General features: G+C 41.2%; 1 protein-coding gene across 2 annotated transcripts in view; it reads left to right on the forward strand.

The window, feature by feature from the left end:
* Window positions 1-21303, forward strand: part of LOC139986507 (uncharacterized) — a 131566-nt gene that overhangs the window by 90005 nt on the left and 20258 nt on the right. For both annotated transcript variants that reach the window (XM_072001893.1, XM_072001894.1), the window contains one exon: window positions 2797-2842. The gene's annotated coding sequence lies outside the window, so the exon portion shown is untranslated. The remainder of the gene's footprint in view (window positions 1-2796; window positions 2843-21303) is intronic.

Consider the following 21303-nt stretch of genomic DNA (forward strand, 5'->3'; position numbering starts at 1 on the left):
CGTCAATTTCCCGCGTCCTGTAAACTGTAAACGCACAGTGGAGATATTTCCACGAGCCAAGCGCGCGTGTTTCCTCGGTGAAATTTCTTAAGCTTGTCCGACTTGTAGCAGATAACGCGAAACGCTTAAACGTCCCGAGTCGAGACAGATAACGAGAAACCTTCTGAATGTCGGAGACGCGCATAAATAACGCGGGACGTTCGAAACATCGGGTGGATAGATAGCGGAAACGTTTTGTGCGTTAGGGTTTTAATAGGCGGATAAATTCTCCTCGACGATCGATAAAGCTTTACCACTGTTTAAGAGTTCGACGGCTCGTCAGCTTCGGACAGGCTAGAATCAATAAAGGTTCGAACGAATTTGTCACTGACTCGAATCGAAGAAAATTTCTGAAAAAAGAATCGGAACGGGGAAGTCTGAGAATGTGAAAGCGTGGTATATTTTACAAGTACCTGTATAAGAAATTCCAAAGTTAAAAGAAATGTTACATTATCGATTAGAGAGACTGGTTGCGTTTACGTACCTACGGGATACTGGATCTTTGGAATTTATCAATTTTTCCTTTTTTAAGTTATTTTTTCGTATTTCCTAGAATTACGTATAGCCGCGAGATTAATCGCTCGATTAGGAAGGTAGGAAAAATCGATGAAGAACAAAAAAAAAACGAGACAATGAAAGAGATATTGTAACATCTTCTCCAACATCAAGTCGTATTTAAGTATTTTCTTAAATGTCAATTTTACCAAGTATTTTGATAGAAATTTGGCCCACGCTTTTAAACCTTCAGCAATTTTTTAACATTTTAACGACACGTTTAACCTCCTTAAATGAAAAGCATCACGGTGGTTTTTTCATCCATTGCATCATAGCATGTGGAAAGGATCGTTCAAAGGGATCAGTCGATTTCGTACAAAAGAAGAAGATAAAGTAACTGTTAATTTGAAAGTCTTCGTAGCGTAGTCATTCCGCGAACGTTATATCGGATTGAAAATATCTACTCGAAGCATTTACAGACAGACTGCGAATGAAAATGGCCAAAACTCTATTCCTCTTCTAGCCTTGTCGCAAATCCGCCGAAACAGGCCAATGGAAACTAACGATGCGAACACCATATACATTTGATAGGAATATCTATGGTGGCTGTTAAGTGGGCGACAATCTTTATACGTTTGTAGCTCCGTGCCGCGAGAACGGTTAGAATCGATTGGAACACGTATTTACGTGTCGTGTAGCTGGCAAGCATGCAGGCAAAAACTGCGGCTGTTGCGCGAATCGGTGCATTAGCGCGTATCACCATGCACGAGCTCGCAAGCGTGTACCGATCCAATTAGCTTTCTCGTTCGACGGCATTCTCAAAATTTATCCACCTCGGTTAATTAATTGCCGGACGCGCAGCAGCACGTTGGTTCGTCGTAATTCTGTTGATAACCTGGGGAAATATCTAGCAGTGGCAAAGTGAAGCGATAAAGTATTTTCATATAGTGGTGTTTCTTTTTGTCGTTTATCTTTATCATCGTCGATGGCGAAAGTTCAACGTTCAGAGTAAATTATCTAATCGTCGTATCGATGGAAGATAATTGGAAATTGAGATTTATGCACGACGTTGAATAATCGAACCGAAAAATGTTACCTATGATTTCGCCGATAAATACAAGAAGACGAGAAGGTCGTCCGAAAAGTTTCTTTCGTCTCATAAGGCGATGATGGACGAACAACAATTTCTGTTTTGTATTATTTTATTGAATTTTAGGTACGATCCATTTTCTATTCTATTTCTATTATTACGTTCGTGCATAATTTAATAAATTAATATAAAAGAAAAAATATTGTGCATCTATTATTTCCTTATAAAAGGAAAGAAACTTGTCGGACAACTTAATATATGTATCGCGTCAAGAGTCAAATCTCGACCGATTCAACGCAAATCACTGTGAAATAGCAGTTTCGTTTCTTGCATTATCGTTTTTTGCTGCGGCGTTGGATCGTTTTTCACCACGAGACGAGTATACGCGAATTTGCAGTAACTGGAACGCGATCGCGGAAGTATCGATAGCTTTTGCTAATTGAATGATCGCGTAAAAAGCAAATGGAATCGTTGCCTGTGATTCAACGTGTTCGTGTTTGATGCGGCGTTTCGATTGTGAAACGAGGAAGAGATTTTGCTCGGCAAACGAATTATGTATCGCTTACGTTAAACTCACTTTCGGTTACCCGGTTCCGCACGTAACGATTTTTCAACGGGTTCGAATGGAAGAGCCGCGAGAGAAATTTGTACCATTTTCTGATATTATCGTGAAAGTCCCGATCGAGAATTCCTTTTCCATTAGATCGACGCACAATGAAATTTCGATTAAATAAATTGCCTCCATCGATTGTTACAAATTGTTCAGCAAGCTCTACGTATTAAAATTTTAATATAAATTCCACGTAATTGAAGTTTCTCTTTCAATGAATTTTTTCTTTCAATGAAACTTCTCGCGCTGAAACGTAGAATTACGAACATTGTGCGTTTTACGTAGAAGAAAATAATTTCAGAAATTTTATTGCTATTTGCTTTTCAATCAGTCTCTCTCTCTCTCTCTCTCTCTCTCTCCCCCTCTCTCTCCCTCCGAGTTAGAACGAACTTTCAGTTACATTTCTCTTCCGTTTACACTCGTCGTCTACTTTTCTGATCATCAAATTCAACATATTTCGTACTTGAGATTTACGCTCAAAGCTGGCGAGTTGAACTTGACTTTAAAATATACCCATTGTATTCGTAATCGTAAATTTCATAAATATCTTTTCCTCTTTCAGACGAGGTGTTTCGGAGCTGACACATTCTTCTGTTCCTGCCACTGGGGTACGTAACTTCGACGAGGAATACCCAAAATTTCTCTCTACCTCACTTTATGCTCTGCGATCTTTGTACTTTTATAGCGTCGACTTAAGTTTCCAACATCGTTAAGGGATTCTATAAATTTCTTTTAGACTAACTAGTAATTACACGGGACTAGACGTTTTTCGGACGTAAACATAAAAGTACAGACGTAATTTCTTCTCATTTCGATTCCTCTTGTGGTTTTTTAATTTTCTAGCTGAAAAATTGCCGAAAGAAACCTGCCTGAACGCCAAATTTCGCGTATTTCTTTCAAAAATAAACCCGATCCCAGTACAAATTCTCTAGCTTCAAGAATATTTCTTAACCATTCGCACGACTTTTACGAACGCCAACGACGGTTACACTGTGAAAAACGATCGAAAGACTTGCAGACAATATGCAATAAACGATAGAAAAAGTGAAATAAAAAGATTACGTTTCCACTTGAAGACTATCCTGTTTACGTCTCGAAAAGATGCACATAATCGGCGGTTAGTCTAAAAAGGATCGATAGAAATCACTCGGTTCTATTACCGTTACGCGAGAACCTCTCCTTGACTTGCGATATTTAACCATTGTTAAAGGCACGATTTTCTCATTCGTTACGTTCTTGCTGCGCATCGCGCATCTCTGAGATTAAAAAATTCCATCCACGTAACACGACTGGCCTAATACACCGTTGCGTCTCACATCAGGCTCCTCCTAAACGTTAAAAATCTCTCGTCTCTCTTTGCATTTCGCTGTGCGCCTCTAACAGCAAACGCGAACCGTTCGATCGCTGCGATCGGTCGCAATTGCGTAACAGCAAGGCGCGTACCGTTCGCGTAGCCGATCAAAACACGCATCAAAATACCTTGCCAAGCGGTAGGCGTGCGCTTACGCTTGTTCCTCTTCGAGGTGGCCTGCCACGAAGCACGTTCAGTAGCTCCTCCGAGTATCTGTTGCAAACTACCGGTGCAGCTGCGCGCCATGGTTCCCTCCTATCCGATGGTACCGATATTTATACGTGTATCTAGGTGCTCGTGTACTTGCCAGTTGCTTCACGCGATACCGTGCTAGATTTACCAGCGTTCGGCCTGCATACGGGCGGCTCTGTTCGCCAGCCAGCTTCGCTAGTAAATACTCGTTTCACGAGCGTGCTCGTGCTTCTATATAACGTACATGCAGGCCTGTATAATGTTAATACCTGTTGCTTGTCGGCACAGCCGTGTATACACACCCACGAGTCAGTGGAGGAAGAGCGCGCGAACGCGGATCGATTGCTCAATATTTTCGGTCGTGCAGAATTATTTCGCGTCGTAGGATACTTTTTCGCGTCGTTGTTACGAGACAATTCGTGGCGAGCTTGGATCGACGACATTTTCCCGCTCCCGTTTCGCCGAGGCTCGTTGGAATAAAAAGCGATCGGTAACCAGGTCGAGTGACACGATGACGGAGAGTCATCGGTTAGGAAGAAGTCCGGTAGCGTGTTGGTGTTTTTCTTTTTCTTTTTTTTTTTTTTTTTTTAAGGGACGTGTTTAATGCCGGAACGCTGGAAGAAAGAGCGGTTAAGATGTCCAATTGGTAATTTCTCGTGTCCGATCGTTCAAATTTCACTTATCCATAAGAGCGGATTTTGAGAGATTTGACAGCGAGAAGACCAACTTTTTTTACGTTGTATCTTTTTCGAGACACGAGTCGAATACCAATGTCGCGACGTTTCGTCTATGGTGTCACGGAAGAGTAGAAAGAGAATAAAATGACGTCTGTGCTAACGGATAAACCTGTAACTCATTGAGTTTGTACAGTTGTTTCGTGTCGACAGATACACCTGCGTATGTGGAGATTGGTACGACGTTGACGATATCGGTTAAAGATTGATCGAGGTGGTTGGCACGTGGATTAATAGAGATTGATCGGAGTAATACAGTTGGAACGAACTTTGAAGTTGATTCGTTCCTCAAACTTGTTTCTATATGTCTGAGTTGTTGGCAAACGTAATCAGCGTTGAGCAAACATCGGTAGATTTTCCAGATGTATCGAGTTCCGAATGTATTATTATACCAAATGTGAATATCCTGTTCTATTTATCGTGCAATTGGTGTATGAATGAATAAACTCGGTGGCATTTAATCAATGAAAGTTTGATCAACGTTCTGTCTTTCTAGATCTTTCGGTATCTCAGAGCCGAGAATTCCGAAACATTTCGCAGATATTCTTCACGCAGATCTGGTTATCTTAAGGATCTCGGTATGCTTTCAGTCATTGATTGACACTTTATCTGGCTATCTATCGTTTCTAACGTGTAAACGGTATTTGTCTACCTATTAAGCGCAATGCAAGAGGCGAAGCAGGACTTATCGAGATTTATCGATGTATCGTGAATTTGCAGCGCTGTCATTCGCGAATTCGACACGATAAAAATAAAATGATATAAAGACCAAGGATCTTTTTAGACAAGTTTCTGTTATTCGAGACATGTTGATTCGAGTGGAACAGCAATGACCCGTCAGGGCAAGTCAAGAACCGTATAGAATGACTAGCGAGTCGCGATCGATTACGTATAAATACTAAGTAGCTTGTCATTCGAATTATTTCACGATTTTTTGCTAGTCAGAAATCATGTTTCATTATATTTGACTTTCCTCTTTTCCACCCTGTTTCGCTTTACTTTTTCTAAGTAAACTATCTTCCTCTATTTGTTTTATTTCCTTCTTGTCGTGTGCTTCGACCAAATGTTTCTGAATCGGACAGTTCTTTTAATTGTTCTAACTATGTTTTCATTAGTACGAGAGATAATAAGATTATTCTCTCGAAACACACGATAAATATTATCGCTTTCGCACAAGATCTGTGTATTTACAAGCCAAGAATATTTCCTTCGTTTCTCTACGAGTAGATCTCTTTGACGGCTGATCCTCGCTTCACGGCGAAGTACAGAGAACGCGTTAATCTCTCCATCTGGCACCTCGCGAGCGTAGGTCGTATCATTATGCAACCGACCGCTCCGTGGGCCGCGATTTCGAGCAACCTGTTTACGATCGCACGGTCGCCGCAACGTAGCTGACAAATCTTTCTGAAATATTGGGAATATTCGCTCGTCCATCTACCAGTTACGAGAGAAATTCGATTCTCCGCCAAGTTTCATTTTCTATCTTAAGAATCCCTTCTTACAGTTTCGAAAATTTTCCAACAAAAAGACCACGCAGAACTGATGCCCGGTTTATCGAATGAAATTCTCAAACTTCTATTACTCGACTGCAGACCACTCGAATAAATATTTTTACCTTGCTATATACAAATTTCACCTTAGTCTTTCCACGACTGAGAGTTTCGACGCGGATCTGTACATTCCGAACGAACAAATAAATAAAAGAAACCGGTATACCCAGTGTAAAAAAAGAAATGGCCAGTCGCAGCAGGTTATATCGACAAACCGCTGAAGAATCATCCCAACAAACTGACCACAAAATTGCTGGACACCGCAGAAGGATACGAAAGATTAAAGAGACATCACACTTTACATCTACATCTACTTTGTATACGTCATTGAGCGTAAGCTACCACAGCCTGTGCTGATTCCTCGCTGTAGACACGATAGACCGCGTATACGCGGATTAAAATAAAAGAAGAAAGAAGTTTTCCTGCGTAGGAACGTATTTCGATATCGACAGCGATGCAATTCCAAATCCGGTATAAAATTAATCCATGTAAAAACGAATTTGGATTGTACAGACGAGTAAACAACGAAGATCTTATTATTCTGCCGAACCAATTATCCGAACGCGCCGGATAAATGGACTTTTGCTGTACTCGTTATCGTAATTTGATCACTGAATTTCCCAATACAAATCACAATCTTCCTATCTCGAACGTTCCCTCGCAAACTGTAGAAAATTCTCCCAAAGAGTTGCCTAACTCTCTTAAACGATATCGCAACTTTGTCTTAAAAATTCTAAGTTACCAAGCGTGTGGTTTTTTTCAAATTCTCGATCCTCCTACAAAGAGACGGACAAAGATCCCTAAAGAAACGGTGTAAGAGATTGCAAAGCACAGTGTAGAGGAACTGAAGAGGCGTAAAGACGCTAGAAGACGAACCACGGGGAAATGACAAATTGTAGTCTATTTACCGCGCGTCGTTCAGCACGAAACATCTCGGACACGCTTCGATCCGCGTGGATCTGGTCGTATACACGCGGTAAAACGAGGTACATACTACGTATATACCGTGTCCAGCGGATATTTAGTTGTACACACAAAGGTTTACAGGTAGAATCGGTGGGGATAAATCGCGTGGACGTCGAATGCAACGGCCAACGAAAGCTCGCTCGTTCCTTGAGAACTGCTCGAGGAATCATGAGCCGCGCGCTGACGTAGGATCATTTATTTGGAGGACACGGTTTGCCGAGCGCGGCGAGGGGATGCTCGATAAACTGCGTTATTTATTGCGCTCCTAAAGCGCAACTCGTTTGATTATTTTTTTGCGCGACCGAGTCTCCGCTCCGGGAAAAACTGTTTCGCCGCGGCCACGATGATTTATGGGGAACGATGCGCGGCACCGAGTAAGGCCTCCTTCTTTCCTCGGCAATCAGTTTCGGGAAGCTTGTCGGAACGCTCCGTTACGCTAGCGCTTTCTTCCGTGAACTGATTCCACGGATTAGAATTCTTCTTGGTTTCCGATAAACTGCCGACGATGAGCGAATTTCAAACACAATGGAAGAGGAGGATTCTCTACGAGGGGAATGAGGGGAATCTGTATGGACATTCATCGATCGTATTAAATATTCTATTGAATTGTATTCTATGACTTGTTGAAAAAAAGCGATACAAGTAAGGAGACAGATTTTCAACAACGAAACATTCTACAAAAGAGTATCTGGTCTCCTGCAAGATGCAGAACGGATAAAAAAAGTTTCCTCTAAACTCGTAAAAATACTGTGGTCGTTCGCTGAAGTAACAATATCAACAAAATTTCACGAGAACCAGCGAATATATCGATGAATCGTCTAGTGCATTTCGATGTAGCTGTTGGTCAATTATTATCTGTCCTCTCCGATTCTTTTTCCCTCCTTTTTCTTTTTTTTTTTTTAACTTAGCAAGAACTCGAATATACTAAAAGACCATGAGAACTATTTGAAAGAATTCATCACCGAAGAAAACGGAAACTTCTTCGGCCGATATGTCGTTAAAAGAGCATTAACGAAATGTCAATTCTATAAGAATATATTGTACACGTTTGTCGAATTTGGCAATAAACTTTCCAATACGTTCCTCCAAAATTACGTCATATTTATACCGTCGAGTCATCGATCATGTCAAAGCTCTCAAACACACGACGCACTGACGACAAGCTAAACTTCTTTCCTCTTCAACATACGATCAAACATCGTCCTACACGCGAAGCCAGACTATCCGTCTATCACGTCCGTGGCAAGGCGCACGAGCGTTCGATGCGTTTCATCCGCCACTATTTCCATATTCGTACGGGAAACTATTTTTCTCTGCCCTCTCCCTCTCTCTCTCTCTCTCTCTCTCTCTCTCTCTCTCTCTCTTTCTCCTAAGCTGGTGCGTATACATCGTGGAAAGATTACCGTGTCTCGTTGTAGGCGTTTCAGTACGTAGACGTCTCAGTACGTAGACGTAGCACATCTGGGATCGGTGTCCTCTAACGGGACACGATGCAAATTTCAGCCAAAGCCAAGGGTATAGATTCCTGTTGCACGTGCCTGCGGAACTTGTAACGACCTCCAGCTCGGGGGTGTTCCGTGGAAATCGATTCGAGTACGAGTACGTTGCCGACTCTTGCTAATCCAGCGGAGAAATTTGTAATGTTGACGGTACAAGTGTGGAGTTTGCGAAGTTGATACGGACGTAAGATTTGCGGAGGTTGAGAAGGATGAGTGGGTTTTGGGTTTTTACAGACGGCGGAACGAGGACGATAACAGAATCGGTTAATCTTCTCGAAAGAAGAAGAAGAAGAAAGAAAAAGGAGAAAAAACGTTGTACGATTCTGTGGATATATCGAGTGTGTCGTTTGGTGAATTAAAATTAGATTGTCCAAGTGGCTCACGAAAGTATTCACGAAAGCTGATCGTGGAACGTTCTGGATATCGTTGAAATTATCGGAACACCTGCAAACACGAGAAGCGTAATATGTAATTCGTTACAACGTCTGTGTTCGTTAATAAATATCCATCGACGAATACTTCGACGTGGCGAAAAGTAACTGCCAAGTGGCTGTTGGTTCTTTCGAATTGTCCGAAGAGATAAGCGTGCGACATACTGCTTTGCTTGGATATAGTAATGGTAGAACGCTATCGTGATACTAAGGGTGTACGTAAAGAAATATTATATCACCTAATTACTATATATACCGTGTAAACCACAGAACGTTTAAAATCCTGAAGAATTCGGAAACCTGTTGCTTGGAAATTCGAAACGACGAAATCTTCAAATACTTGGTATTTCGCAAACATCTTCAAACATCAGAAACCACACCCACGAACAAACATGTACCGAGGAAACCGCCGAGGGAACGTATCCTTCGGCCGGCTTCTCAAATCACATCAGCATCCACACTTTCTAGAGACTGTTCCTGGTAGAAACCCTGCAGCCCATAGATTGCTCTTTCAACCGCAGACTGCCCCATAGATTCAGCTGTACACAAGGCCAGTCCAATTTAAATTTGTCCAGAAGCGAAAGGAAATCTCGGTGTTGTGTTTTAACGGGATCGAATGCAAAACAGCCACGTTCCAGGCTCAAACGCGTTGCACACCTTCTGGATTCTGATAAATTTTCTGTTTCTCCTCTCGAGTTTCACCATTGCTTCCCCCTCCGTTTTTCTCTGTTTCTCTACGCACCCACACGTTTCTCCGTGTTTCTCTCCTTCTCTTCCATTCTTTTTTTTTTTTATTTCTTCCTCCTTCCAGCTTTTTCTTCGCGAGCGTTAACGTGAAAACGTAGAACCGACGATAATACGACGGCGGACCATAAACCTGGCAAAAGATCGAGACATCGCCTCTCTGAAAATGTGTAACACGAGGCTCGGAGAAATGTTGGCTGTTCCGCGGTTTCCAGCCAAATCGTTCCATATCTGGTCGTCTGTTCTCTCTCGTAACGGGATCTCTCGCTACGGCTGCGTTCGCCTATTTTCCATGAATCTCGCGATACCGATCCCCAGGAACGCTGCGTGCGCAATGCATAATGCACGCGCAGTTAGATCACTCGGATCGATTGCGTTCGCGGGTAAATTAGGATTAGAGGAGGTAAACGCGTCGATGCATAAATCGTGATACAGGTTTTTGGTGCATGCAGCTTGGGCAGGAAAGTGTGGGAATCGAGAGTAGGTTCTTGTTGTCATACTTTTTTCCCCTTTGAATCTGATACCTATGACTGGTACAGTGTATCGCACACACGCACTATCGTTGCATACCGCTTAATACGTACAGATGAATAAATAAGTTTAGGATCGACGGCATTAATTCGCACACCTGTAAACACGCGGCGTCTCTGTATCCTTTGAAATGGCACACTTACGTTCACCTATTTTCCATGAAATCCACGTTACTGATCCCCCTGATGCTGTACGTATACGCTGCAATGCATAATGCACCATGTCAGATGACTCTGATAGATCACTTGTAGATAATTCAGCTCGGTGCATGTACAATGTACCTTCGATGTTCTAAACGTGATTGTCGATGAAAATCACGAACGAGAGAACAGGAAAATCTCTTTGCACGTGAGTAGGTCGAAATCGTAGAACCGTATACACAGAAAGAGAGACAGAGAGAGAGAGAGAGAGAGGGGGGGGGCATATGCTATCAGAGAAATAGAAATTTACGTCGAAGCTGGTTTTTTCGCGTGCTGATAGCTTGGAAAAACTGGGATTGTAACGTTCGTGTAGATATAGTCTGTCAAGAGAAATAGAAAATTTAGCATATACTCGTTGGCAACGATCGTGATCGGCAGTTCTTGCTACTTCCAAGAGCACGGCATTCGTTAGGATTTCTACTATGTGCCGTTCTACGGTAATGGAAGTAGAATGTTGAAAGTATCTTAGCTTGAACTTTTAAGTATAGAAATTTATGTGTCTTGCGACGTACTAAAGAACGTCAACGAATTCTTTTTGCTATAGCTTTCTCGAGCTTCGCACGTATTTGGAGGTGCACGTAGAGAAACGTGCGTATAAACGGAATCTTTATTCGAATGGAGAATTTGGGAAATTAATTGAAGAAAGTGTAAGAGTGATGTAACTGTAAAGCGGGCCGTCTATTTTGAAAGGCGTTTATTTTTGGAAAAAGTTGAGAAAACGACAAATTTACGTTATAGATTTAGCGCCGTCTTTTTTATTATCACCGACATCGGAGGAGAGGAACGGTATCTGCGTATATTTTCTGTTTATAAACGATTTATAATTTACGTGTGAAAATATTTGTCCGTTTGAATCGATGAAAAGCTTCCTAAATAAACGAAATTACCGTAACCGTTTATTTCGAAAACGATGTAAGTTCGCTTCCTGTAGCCTGTCCAAACAGTCGACACACCGATAATGAAATACAAATGACAGCGAACGTAATCCTATCCTCTCTATCTCACGCGATATTGCACGTGCGGGCGTGAGCAAGTTGTTTAAATGCGATTCGGTGATATACTCGTAAATTATCATTACATTTACCAGTCTTATCAAATTAATAATAATTTTGCGTTTATATATGGAGGAGGAAAATACGAGGATCTCGATGCTAATTAGCAAAATAACTGTGTAACGCTTCCAAAGCGATAAACGATTTACTTTATTTCACTCTTTATTACCGAGCAACTCAACATATCGATACTTAACGCTTAAACGCGGTATTTGAACTTTACGATAAGCTTCGGCGAAATCTGCCCATACGTTTGCCACGTCCGGATAATTGGATTATTGTTCCGAAACTGATTATTTGCAAAAAGAACGACGTTGCTAACGAATTATTATAATGAAAATACACGCGCAGAAGGTAATAAAATATAAGGATATGATGCAGTTATTGCCCTACATACCTCGTCTATATCACGAGCCTTTCAAAACACCTCCACATAACGATCCGAAATGAAAAATACGTAGAATATACCTAACATTAATCTTACAAGCTTATCGTTTCATCAAACAAGTATATTAAATATCGAAATGAAATAACAGTATTTTGTCCGCCCTGTTCTTATTTCTGAACAAAAGTGGATTAAAGCATAAAACATGGATTCTAAATAATCGTACGATTCATTAATTTTGAAAGTGGCGCGAGTCCATTCGTGACTCACGAAGAAAGATATTGGTCTAGTTAATCTTCAAAAGAAAAAAGAAAAAAAAAAAAGAGAAGCTGTTCATACGATGAATTTGCCGTCTGTTTAAACACACAGACAAACCAAGTATTCGGTAAACCGGTATCTGAAGGCAGAGGAGAAAGAACTTGCAGCAACTTCGAAATAAACGATCCGAACGCACAAAATAATAACCAATTGTAACGAATGAATTTATAAAATATAAACGATAAAGAAGGATCTGCCTTGAGATTCGAATTCAGCGACCAAACACATTCGAGGAAACCTCGTTCGAAAGAAAGAAACGAGGCCTTTCATGGCCCGCAGGAGATGAGCAGAAAACAGCGAATGACCGATTTATTTAAATATAATCTGCATACGAGTAGGCAACGTGTCCGTCACGGTCGCATCCCGCGTGCCTATCGCAACAAGTCGGAGCCTCGTTTTTTTTGTTTTTTTTTTTTTGTTTTTTTTTTTCTTGCTTTTAGCCGCATACAATGACGCCGAATTCGTAAGTGTAGCGTAGCGATCGCGAAGTGTTCCAGCGCGCGTATGTGCGTGCGCTGTAGAAATTGGGCCGAGCATCCGTTTCCTTCCAACGATCCTGTCTCGCGAAACGCTTTTGTCTCGCTACTCTATGACGATGGTATTAACACATCTCTTCCTATTACGATCGGCCGATGCGCGAATATCGGACGAAAAATTAGGAACATCGTCCGTCCGTTTCTTATTTTCGTGTTTCGAGTAATAGTCGAGCAAGTAATAACAGCGAAAATCGTTGTTTCATCGTAATGGAGTTGCGAACGATCGAAACGATCGGACAGCTAATGCAGCGTCGTGAATGTTAGGCTTCACGTAGCTGCAGAGGTTAAGAAATCAGAGGCCAGGACTTGGTTTTTTGCGCGTAGGCCGCTTGCCAATTTTCCATTACGTAAGCGCAAATTACCGTGGATTAGGAGAATATTTTTGTGTTTTTAGAAATTTCTCTCGTCGAGCAAACGCACATTGAGATTGATGACCAGAAAACTGGCAAACAACTATATCAAGTTAGCAACCAGTTCAGTGATTTTCAGATTACGCGGAAGCGGCGTCGATTTTACGATTACTGTTACGTATACGTGCCAATAATTCGACATTTGTTCAGCTGTTTCTTTAAAACTAATTTGAAACGAGGATGCTACTACGTTTCAGCCTGGTTAAACGATAAACCATATTATTAGCTGTTAATAACGAGCCAGTTCGTCGCCTTTTTCTTCATCCGCGGTTCGTACAGCAAATTTTTCTTGCGACTGTCGTCCCCGATCGATGGGCCGCTTTACGAGCACCTTGAATCAGCCGAATTGTCCCATTTAAATTCAATTACCTCGATCCTGCTGCGAAGACTACCGTGGCTCCACCAATTATCCGTTTTCGTTCGTCTTCTGTCGACATCGACGTTCCGTTTGTTATTTATAGGACGAAAAAGAAAAAACTCTCGGTGCGATTCTCCGATCGATAAAGATGTAATATGAATAACCTTCTCCCTTTTAAATTCACCGTGGCGCTACGTTTTATCGAGACGTTTATCGTACATACTCGGTGAGTATACAAAGCCGGAACGTCCGTAATACAAAATGATTACTCGCAGAAATATCCTTGGGAAAATATCGGAGGAGGGAGATTCGTAGCTTTCGTATACGGAAAAAAAGAGATTTATATTTTTCGTACGTTAAGGTAAAATGGGTTTCTTGCCTTTGCCTGGCATTTTCTTCGTCATCAATTACGGTTGCTTGTCAAATAACGAACTATCGGACAGCGAGAGAAAGAATACAACGCTTGGACTCAACGTAATTCCGAATACACGGGCGACTTAATTTTACGCCTTCGACCTTTTGCAATCATCTACGAGCGATTACCTCTGCCTAACGAAATATTTTCGACGTTGAATTAAAATCAGACACCCTATATAGCCATTTATTAAATCAAACGACGTGGTAACTCATCTACCCCACTTACTTAAGAAGTTTTAACGCAAAAAGCAAGAAACACTTAAGCAGCTGAATAAGGAAAAAAAAAAGAGCGTTCCAACGGGGCCGCAATTAAATTGTTTTTTCCGAAGGCCAGGTCAGAAGATCCAAGCGATCCGACTTCTCGTGTAAGTAAGAGCGAGACTCGGCCGCTTCTCTCTTAACTGAAAAACGAGACGAGGCGAGTAATTCCGCTCGCGAGAGCTGGATTGATATTTTGTCTGGACACGAGTTTAAAGCCGCTTCACCCTCCGGGCCGCGTGTCCAATTGTTAAGTGGCAAGTAGGTTAAGGGGTCTGCGACTTAATTGCCGCCAGTTTTATCATTTTTTTAATTGAGGGGGCCGGAGTTCCTTTAATTACACACGTGCAGCGACAGAGAAAGCTATTCCACGAGCGCGCCGTGCTCCTCACAGCGTTACGTCTTTCTCCCGACGCGCTCGTCCGCCGCTTTTTTTCTTATTTTCTCTTTGGCCTAGCGCACTGCCAGAGCAACAAACTTAGACATCGGTTAGATGCTAGAGACGCGCTAACATTTCTTTTCTTTTTTCTCTCTCGATCATTTCAAGTTCCGGGAATCCATAAAACGTGCACAACGATATATAGAAAATTGCAAGAATATATAAAAAGAAAAGAATCCAAAGTAGCGTACCTGTCGCGATATTAAGCGAACGAGACAAATTTCTATTTCGCGAATGTGTCTCTGTAGTTTTACGTTCGTAAAGATACAACGGGAGTTTTGCCTTAAAATACTGTGTACTCGAGGGAGTTGAGCGAGCCAAAGCTTGGCGGCGGAAGATGGTTGCACGACGAGAACGCGAGGGCGGAAACGTCCTTTAAAAAGACGATACCTATCGTCGCGGAAGAGAAAAAGCCGCTTCTTAAACACAATGACAGTCGACGAACAATCGACCGCTACAGGAAAATAGAACTCTCGGCGGGGAGAGCTCGCTGACGTTGCGAAGAAGAAGGAAGAAGAGAAGAAAAAGGCGAGTCGAGGTCGAAAGAGTCGTCTGCAATTAGTAATTACTCCGGGCTCGGCGACTGAAATTATGTCCGTGAGGTGAAGGAATCGAGATACGGTCGTAGCACGGTAACTCGAACTGTTCGCTCCAGGGAAACGCTAAAATCTTCAAACAGCCGAGAAGAAGAAATTGTCAAACTCGATTTCCTGATAAACGAGACTTCGCACGAAACGAAACTATCCTACATTCTGGATTTATTTTCACGCGTAGGACAATTTGCAGGGAAAAAAAAAACAAATTTTGCGTTTCAATTTTTCGATTCTCGATTTTCTCGTTATTTCCTTGACCCTGTTCGCGTCGTAAGTTACGGACCACCCCGTGTTAAGCGTGTTGGACAGGGAAACATCAACTTCTTTCTACGTGCCACGGTTTTGATCCATGTCGGCCAAGGCGACCGTGATCGATCCAAATTTTGTTTGTCCCGTTTACCGGGCCAATAGCCTTCTTTTGCTCCTTTTCACGACGTGCCGAACAGGCACATCCGGTTCGACCGTACGAAAATATACGCGTTCGATCGGTTTTTGCCAGATCTCGCAAGAAGTAAGTAGGTAGATTCTGATCGGAGTTTCAGATTGAAATGCCGTCACACATGTTAGTAATGGGGGATTAATTGGCTCGGTTGTTTAATCGTTGAAATAACTGGTCTTTTTTTTTGCGAACGATTTGAAAGGAAATCGAGTTCGAAGAGTTTAATTCAAATTGATATTTACCGATGCCTTTTATCCGACGGTCTGTGTTAAATATTTATTATGGAGTAAATTCATACGCTATATGGGACGATGGATTTTTAGTTGGTCGTACTTAATTATAATTAAGAAGGTTTTTGATGTTAACGAAATGTCAGGTTTTATGTTTCCGCAGAGGTCAGTAGGATGAAGTTGTTAGCGTTACTACGCTTAATATATATATATGTGTGTGTGTATTTTTTAATCGTATACGACATGTACATCTGTATCTTAATTGTACACACACACACACATTTATATACAGTTCACATATGGCATACATATTTGATATATAAATACGTATTATGATTCGTTGTTGCAAGCCAGTCGAAGAAATCTCGAGTGCGGATCTTTCACTCGTAAAACGATCGCTTTGGTCAATTAAACTATTCAGTCTGTCGTTTAATTTTTTCCCCTCGCATGTCACAGCCAGAAGCCAATAGCTATCGATAAAACGTTTTACGCGATCGTAACAGTGGTCACCCGCTATTACGAGCTCGGATGTGCGTTTTATTCGCAGCAATAAAATAAAACGTTCCGCACGCAAGTATATAGAATACAGGATTTCGAAAGGTGTACGAGGAAAACGTAACACAATTGCTTTATGAATTGTTTTTGCGTTTGAATAATGGGAAGCAGTGGCCGTGCTATTACGCTATATAGTAGGCTATTTATATATCCTACAAGTATCCTACAAGTACTTACAGATATTTCTTCGGTCGGAGAATAATAATTGAGTTAGTTGCACCACGGATGAAAGATTTTGGCCATTCAGGGTCACGTGTTTAAGTGCAAATCATGCCAGCCGTGACTCTCGCTTTTTATTTGTCATTGCAACATGACCTTCGTCTTTCTTCCTTTCACTATTCTTTCTATTTGTCATTCTCTTTTTTGTTTTTTTATTAACACTTTGTTCTATGCAACGTGTTCTATCGCCGTTTCTTCATTCATTTTCATCTCGTTTACATATGAGAATATGGCAAAACGACAATACCATAAAAGCAAGAATGTGGATTGTAATGGTTTCGAATTAAATTATTCAAATACGATTTCCTCGAGACGCAAGTTTCGCCTTGTTCACGATTATAATCTTCTTGCTTAAGTATACTTAGTTCTTATCGATTATTTCCAACGGTTGATATCACAGGTAACGAAAAATCGCAAGAGAAAAGAAAAACTAGTGGACGATTCTTTTAACGAGGAGGATGTTATATTTAAAGAAGGATGCTGTGTCTAAAAGATCGCTACAAGATGCGCAACTGCAACTCGAATTCTTCGTCGATCTTACAAATTACGCTATTCTCCTCGCTATGAACGAAAGCAATAAGAAACGCGCGACAAAAATCCGCGTAAGAATGTAAAACGAAATGAAAAAATAAAAATAGCAAGGAAGTCACGCGACTGTGATAAACGTGGCTTGAAAATTAACTAACGCCGACAACTCTTCAACAATACGAATTTTAGACTACACGCGGCCGCGGTTGCATCAGCAAGGAACGCATCCTCGCAATCATCTGTACGGATTGGAAGGAATCGCGGAAAAGAGAAATCTCATACAATGTATCGTGCATCCGTTGTTTATCAACAATCGACTGCTATTCCCGGGGAAGGTTTACACGTAATTAACAGGCTGGCCTTTGCAGGCATCGTTGCGTCACTGACACTGACTGCCAGCAGCTAGACACCGTTGACATTGACACGCCGTCGCGATTTCAAAGTCAGATCCGTCAGGATCGTTCGGAATATGCCGTGAGAGTTCTTTTTTCTTTTCTTTCTTTTTTTTTCTTTTTTTTTCATGCAATCGGAATACCTTGAACGACGGCTACGAGAAAATAATGGCCACGGAGAGGGAGAGACGGCGAACGATTCCGAAAGGCGTCTCGCGATGAGAGAAAACCGAAGGGAGAGAGAGAAAAAAATTGCAACGTTTTTTGTTTACCGCGAGAATTATCGTCGAAGGAAGTGTGTCAAAACGGAGAACGCTCGGACAAAGGTTGTTTTGAACGTCGGGATAAATGAAAAGATGACGATATATGCGTAGACATACGATGGCTTTTTTTTTTGAGGTTTGAGGTTTCGAGGTTCGCGAAGGAAGAAAGAAGAAGGGAATAGCTTGGCATTGTTATTCAAATTTCTGATTCTTAAATACCTGCAATTGAATTCTGTTTGTCCGTAAAGAAAGAAAACGTGATTGATTGCGTAATTTTTTTCCTACGATCGAGATCTATCCCGAATCTGGTAAGCAGGCTATTTTTAATATCATGGGTGATTCATGGGAAAATTTATACATAAAATTAAATTGCGAGAATGTAAAAAATTTCTAGGAATATTTATCGTACGTATCGTACAAGATTCGAAATTTTTGTTAACGTTGGCACGAGACTTATTGTTATTTCTGTATTTAGGGATAGGATCACAATAGCTATTATCTCATTCTTTGGATAAATCTATCACACCGTTCTCAGCCGAAAAACCTTTATTCGCAGTCGTTCTTACATCGACTAGGGATAAAAACGAAAGAATATCTTAAATCTATCGATTATATCTAGAACTATCTTCTAATTACCATTTATTGCAAGTAGCGCATCTGCATATGGATAGCGAGCGCGAACTCACGTTGTCATTTTCAACGAGACTCTACCTGGATGTGATCGAATAACTTCGTTTCTGTCGCGTAGGAGACGCAAGAAATCACGAAATTGACGGATAAACACAAATTTGCTTTCACAAATAAGCTAAAGAATTGAACTTTGCACACGGTAGTCAAATTTATTGTACGAATCCAACAGAGTGACGGTTCAAAGTGTTATAACAAAAAAGATGTTGGGTGCTGATTTTGGTCCCTTTCGACTGGTTATCGTCGGGTTTATATCTGGTTAGTGTTTCGATGGCTGTAGCATGCAGAATGTTCTGTCTACCCTGTTACTGCTTCTGAGCGTGTCACACTTTCGTACAGTCGAAGACGATTTATTTCCACTGTGTTCAACACCGTGTTGTCTTTTTTTTTTTTCTTTTTTGTCGCGGAAAATCGCGCGGTGCGAATGAAGAGATAAGTGTTTCGATGTCTGTGGCATGCAGGATGTTTTGCCTACCCTGTTACTGCTTCTGAGCGTGTCACACTTTCGTACGGTCGAAGACGATTTATTTTCACTGTGTCGAACACCGTGTTCTTTTTTCTTTTTTTTTTTTTTTTTTTTTTTTGTTGCGGAAAATCGCGCGGTGCGAATGAAGCGATAAGTGTTTCGATGTGTAGAGGTTTCTGTGTAGAGGATGGTTGGTCGGTGAGGTTTAATGGACGAAACCGTCGAATATATTTAAAATGATAAATTAGTATACAGATAATGTTCGCAAAGATGCTCGTACTAACCGATTCGCTAAGACAGTATATAAGTCGTAAGGTAGGATCTCTAATGACTCGTTAATTAGATCGCTGATAATTCATTGTTATCAACTGGTTGATAACTGATCGACAACTGACTGTAACTCATTTCCGTGCGATCGCGTCTGTTTATTTATGCTATTATTATTATTATTATTATTTATACTGTAATTCAAATTCGTCTTTGTCCCACGGTTACGCGTAACGGCGACATTATTTTGCTCGGAATTTATTTCTTTTTACATTACGTGTATCCTAAGGACCTTGATACTCCCAGGCAAAACAACAACATTATTTCAATTGTCCTCTAACTCATGTGCCGCTACAAATGTCCGCGGCACGCAGGATGTTTTGTCTACCCTGTTACTGCTTTCGAACGTGTGACACCTTCGTACGGTCAAAGACGATTTATTTCCACTGTGCCCAACACCGTGTTGTCCTTTTTTCGTCGTGGAAAATCGCGCGGTGCGAATGAAGCAATAAAATCCTTAAACGTCGGTGAAGATAAGAAAGAAACAGAGAGGCGACAAACAGAGACGAGCTGAAAAAGTGGCGAGACAAGACGGACGATATAGATGAAGGATTTATAAGGTAACGTATTTCACGCGATCTCGATGATCGCTCGAGATAAAGGAAACCGAAATGATACGATGCTGCGTAGCTTTTATCCCTCGAGCGAGTAGAAAGTTGAAGTTGCTGTTTAATCGACTTCGAGGAACATCATCCGGGTATCGCTCTACAAAAGGACCTTCAGGAAGGATCAAGAGATTCTCGGGAATCCGTGGAATTCCGTGTGGATAGTACGGCAGTCCGTATGTTAGCGGAAATCGATTCGGTTGGTAAAAACACACGACTGCGTTCGATTAATCCTTAAATGGCGGTGTGTGTATTATTTACGATCGGTAGAAAGTACTTACTCTGGACTGGACGATGATTTTTCATGAGAGGGATTACGCGATACTCGAGTTTCTTTCTCGAGACACGTACTCGTGCGATCGCACGCTTCATAAAATAATCCCAAGCTTTTAGTATTTCAAAGCAAGAAGAACTTCGTAGGGAACAGTGAAGGTAAAAGGACAGCCACGCTCGAACAATGTTTTTGTAGTGGCGATTAGAATGGCAAAAAGTATGATACGATCGGAAACAGGTTAAAAACACGTGACACGAAATTTCCACAAAACCACCGCTTCGAATGCTGGGCGACGACGATGACGATGACCTTGATGAACAATTCGACCATGACCGTTCAAACTTCTTACCATGGACTACCGAATCGACCATCGACGATATAGAAAAACCGCGGAACAAACGTTTCTCGAGAAAAAAACAAAAAGAAATAAAAATCTAGCGGAAAAATGCGAAGAGCAGAGCAGCTAACGACGATATTTGAGAAATCACGACGAATCCAGTTAAAGTCGCAGACCTGCAAACGCGTTATTACGACTTGGCCCAGCGCAACGTGAACAGAATAAACGCGATATCGTTATAATCGATTTTTATGTTTCTCTGACATAAAGAGGAAACAAACTTTCGACATATCCGCGGCATCGATTTATCAACATCGATAAACTTTTATCCAAATTCAGTAATAGATATAACGTACGAGTTAACAACCACCAAAACCCACTAGTTACTCAATTTCTTGACACGTCGGATCAGATCCGCAAGCTAAAAAGACACTATCCTTTAGATTTAAGCACTAGATTCAACTAGAATCAAACATTATTAAACACGACATAGTACCACGCCAGAAAAATTTACTTATTCTCAATGAGAATCGATTGTAAAATTTATCCAAATAAAAAAAAAAAATCGACAAACGAATTTTTCAACGAATTATTCCAGATGTATAAAATGTCTATGAGAAATGAAAGATCCTCCGACAATGTTAACGTTAACCCTTCGCGCTTTCCACGCTCAAAACTCGTTGCAAAAATCCACAGGAAACCTCCGTTTTATGTTTAAAAGCGCAAAACCGAGAAATGAAAGTGATTAACACGAACTTGTTAATATTTCTCGGAAAAATTCAG

This window comes from Bombus fervidus, chromosome 4 (genome assembly GCF_041682495.2).
Source record: "Bombus fervidus isolate BK054 chromosome 4, iyBomFerv1, whole genome shotgun sequence".
Classification (NCBI taxonomy): Eukaryota; Metazoa; Arthropoda; class Insecta; order Hymenoptera; family Apidae; genus Bombus; species Bombus fervidus.